The 4,713-nt window shown below is 33.6% G+C and overlaps 1 pseudogene; it reads left to right on the plus strand.

Annotated features, from left to right (window-relative positions):
* The first annotated feature begins 3,817 nt into the window (after positions 1 to 3,817).
* LOC125397914 (phosphoglycerate mutase 1-like) lies at positions 3,818 to 4,414 on the plus strand (annotated as a pseudogene).
* The last annotated feature ends 299 nt before the right edge of the window (positions 4,415 to 4,713 follow it).

Consider the following 4,713-nt stretch of genomic DNA (forward strand, 5'->3'; position numbering starts at 1 on the left):
TACAGGATACTTGAGGGAATACAGTGTACCTAAACCTATTTAAAAAAATAAATGACGAGAAGACACCCAAATTACAGCTTGAAAACATGAGAGTCAATATTGAGAGCCAAAACGCAGAACTCAGCAAACTTTCTGAGAAAGAGAGAGAATTAGTAAGGACTTCACTTTTTTCTTTAAAAACGGTGTTTGTATACATTGTGTTCTCATCATTTTCCCTGAATACTCCCAAATTCTCCCCACCTCTCTCTCTCTTTCTTCTCAATGAACACCAAGTCTTTCTTCATCTTTAGAAAGCCAATAGCAGTCAAACAAGAACAAAAATCATTTTACAAAATAAGAAAAGAAAATAGAAGAAACACAATACATGCACACAAACCCTTTTGAAACACAAATTTCAAAGCCATAAAATACAATTAAAAATTATGGAGGGAAAATATCCTAACAAAGCAATATGAGACAAAAAATTTCATAAAAATATTATTGAGTTTTCTTTCTGCTGTCCGTCGACTGCTTGAAATGGGATCTACAGGTAAGTGTGGTCAATAAATCCACTGAGATTTCTTTGCAGAAAACTAAGTTTATTTTTCAAGTTAGAATCAATTATTTCTTTTTTATGAGTGGATGCCTATGTCCACCTCTCCCTCACAGCAGTTCAAAATGTTCTGTCTTGAGCCTGTTCAGTCCCTATACACCTTCCATTGTCTCTGGGTTTATTTTAAATGATGGCTCCTAATTCTTCATAATTACCTTTTGAAGTTGTTGTTTCAAAGAATAACTAATTTTTTAGCAATTTGAAAATATTTTAGTGGTAATTTTGAAGGTGTGTAAAAACATTGCATATTAAATTTTTGTTATTTGAATAAATGTTTTGTGTTATGCCAAGGTAACTCACATTTTTCTCTCTGTTGTGGTTTTGTATTTTGTTTTCTTTTTTCTGTGTGTTTCAATTTCTTCATTATCATCCATGTAATAAGTTTTCAGCACATTTTACCTTCCAAAAAATTGTTTTTCCACCCTTTTCCTACCTTTGAGCAGGTTTTAACTTTCATTTAATTTCATTAAATTACTTCAGAATGGCTGCTTGAGTTCCTCTCCATTCACAATATTTTCTTATAATAGAAATTATGTTATAAATAAGACCAATTTTTTAATTGAGGTATGTGTATCATAATTCTGTGTTACAAATTCTTGCAGAAAGTTTGCCATTGGCACTGTGAAGGCAAGAGACAATGAACACAAAATTGCTGCCTTCCTTTAACTGAACTAAAGTTCAAGTTTCAAGAGAACTCAACAACTATCAGAGGAATATGTGTATCTCTAATAGATTATTAAAACCATTGGAAAGTATACCATTATGATAATATTTAAAACTTAACATTTTGAAAAGGCAATAATAGATATGTGAAGTGGAAAAGCTCACTTTCAGGTTCAAATATTTTTATTAAAATTCCTATATATCCTTCTCTTTTCATTTGCTTTAGTTATCTAAATATCAATGAAATATCTTTATTTTATAATCACTTTTTAAAATTTCTTGGCAATATCATATTATATTTAGTGCATTCTGAAGAGATGTTATTGTTTTAATGGAACAATATTTTTGTGTAAACCAGCAGGTGCACAATAAAAGTACAAAGGAAGAGTCATCAAAAAAACGGGAATCTGCACTATCACACTAAACATAGGGAGAAGGTAAATAGGAAATAGGAAAAATAATTGCAAAAATACTGAAAAGAGAAAAGCAAAAAAGATGAAAAAGTAAGAAGGCATAATGTAACAGCAATTTATTCAGTAAATATAAATGTGATGAAAAAAGTATTTTGTAAGACTCACTATTTTGAAAATTATAACCGTACTGATTAATTGTTCCACCAATTTCTAATGAATAATAATATTTCATCTCTGTATATAATTACAAGATTGCTGAGATACTGCATATTTATCTGATAGCTAAGGCTATGGAATATTTTTTCAAATATTTATCACATTTTTATTTCTAATTATTAGAATATAATGTTAAACATTTTATGTACATGTTTATGTGGTTTGTGAACAGGCTTGAGATAAGTGATAGTGGGCCTTCCATTTTAACAGGATTTGAAGAATATATGTGAAAATCAAATGAGGCATAGATCATACTTACTCAAAGCTCAAATATTACAGCTTCATCTCAATATATTCCTATATGACATTTATTATCCTAGTCTCTAGCAGAAATTAAATAATTGATATTTAATATGTATTACCCCACATATGTTTGGTTTCTTTTTCTGCTATCTGATTAATTACAATTCACAAATTCAGTGCATTAAGATGATTTCTCAGTGAAAACTTAAATGTCAGAAGATCAAGGGCTCAGAGAGGTACATAATAAGCCCAAGGAAATAAAAGCTCATATCTTAAGTTAGTTTGAACGAGTCACAAAGTCCTGATGAGACTTAAATGCTTCTGTAGCTTCTTCTTAGTACTTGTACAAACAAAAGAACTGCTGACTGTTTACTCAAAGCATTTACTCCTTAGTTTTCAAACTAGCTAATGGAAAAAAAAAATCTGAGAAGGCCGAGTAATAATAGTGCAAATTTCTGACGTAGTGCCGAAATCTATTTGAACGTTGCCTAGTGACTTTTGACTTTTGTCTTACTAATATTTAACAGACTCTCACATTCTCATTTGCTCACTCAAATAAATCACTGTCATCTCACAATTTTGGTCAAGCTCAGTCTTCCATGATAACCTCCTTTTTTTTGAAAATAAAATAAGATCTTATGAGATAAATTCAACTTCTACTACCTAACTCACTATCTTGACAATCGAACTTCATCTTCTTTTTTACTTCCTGCTCTGTATTCTTTGTTACTTATTGTCTGACATGCTGAATGTATTCCTTCATTGCAGTTTATAGAAATATAAGTCTGACTTATCTTAAAATATATTTACCTTTATGTCAATGTAAAATATTTATTACATATGCATCTGCACAATTTATTTTTGATGTTTATATTAAAATAACCAGTTGTACACTGAGGCTTCCATCTTGCTTTTCTGATTTTTCTATATTTATCTATCATCTGTATCTATCTATCCATCCATCAATCTATCTATCTATCTATCTATCTATCTAGTATCTATCTATCATCTATCTATCTATCTATCATTTATTTATCTACTATGTGTATGTGTCTTTCTGTGTGTGTTTGTATCTATGTGTCCCGTCATACATAACACAGGAAGCATATGTTCAGAACACATATTATAAGACTCACCTTTCCACCTACCACAAGTTTCCCTGAATGGAACCAAACAATCTTAGCAGCCCTCATCCAGTGAGTTTCCTCTTCTATTGAGGTACTAGCATTCAAGAATTTGCAATTCAATCACATTCATATTTCTATACACCATCATCATTACTGTGCTTCTTTTTTGTGTGCAATACACTGTTAAATCATTATATTTATTTCATTGAATTAGTGTTATTGAGTTATTAATATCTCATCTATTCCTTACTCAGTGTTTTCCTTAACATATATCTAGTCAAATGTCATTTAAAAAGTTGCCTTCTTAAATTATTACAGAAAATGTTCAAGATGCTCTGAAATATAGTATTCCAGACCCTGAAATAAATCAAGAACCTGACTGTATCCACAGTTTCTTTTTCTCCCTTCATTAAAATTTTCCTTCTTGGAGCATAATCTCAGTGATCCTCAGTCGATGCTGATTCTCCTGCCTGTCGCGATGACCTCTTACAGACTAGTGTTGATCTGGCCCCGTGAGATCTTCGACAACATGGAGAACTGCTTCAGTAGCTGGTAAGGCTGGTATGATAGAACGTGATTCTAAAGGGAAACGAGAAAGGCAGGTGTTTCAAGATGCTGGCTATGAATTTGACATCCGCTTTTCCTTTGTGCAGAAGAGAGTAATCCAGACTCTCTGGAAAGTCCTGACTAGGTATGGTTGCCTGCAGTCAGGTCTTTGTGCCACATTGAGAGATACTGTGAGGGTCTGGATGATTCCAACAAAACAGTAACTATTGCTCAACACAATGAGGTGTGGGTAAGGATCTGGATGCCATCTTATGATGTACCACTACCCCTGATGCAACCTTATCATCTCTTCTCCAGCAACATCATTAAGGATTACAGGTATGCACACCTTCCTGATGACAAGCTACGCTCAAGTAGGAGCCTGAAGGACAGTATTGCCAGAGAAGTGCCAGTCTGGAATGAATAAATGTTCTTCACAGATGAAGGAGAGAAAGAAGACATTAGTTGTGTCTCTTGGCAATTACCTTCAAGGCATTGTCAAACCTCTGGAGCGGCTCTCAGTGGAGGCTATTGTGGAGCTGAATCCGACAATTGGCGTTCCACTTGTTCAAGAACTGGACAAGAACTAGAAGCCCATCAAACCCGGAAGATGAAGAGACTCCACATAAAACATTGAAACTGTGGTCTACTCTTGCCCCCAAGCACCCTGTCACTGTCCGTTCATGCCTCCTGCACACTTCCCCAATACCTATCTCTCTGACTACATCTTTAGGAACTTCAGCTTAAGTTGTAACTGGAGAAGAGTACCTGGGAATCCCATTTTTACTTTATTCTTTTATCTCCAGCATCCACTCCTCATAGAATCTAGTCAGAAAACATTTCTGGGGTACAGTGTCTTAGCCCACATCCAGGGATGACTCTACTTACCAGGAGAGTTTAGAGGTAGTAACTG

Source organism: Myodes glareolus, chromosome 18 (assembly GCF_982192425.1).
Source record: "Myodes glareolus chromosome 18, mMyoGla1.1, whole genome shotgun sequence".
Classification (NCBI taxonomy): Eukaryota; Metazoa; Chordata; class Mammalia; order Rodentia; family Cricetidae; genus Myodes; species Myodes glareolus.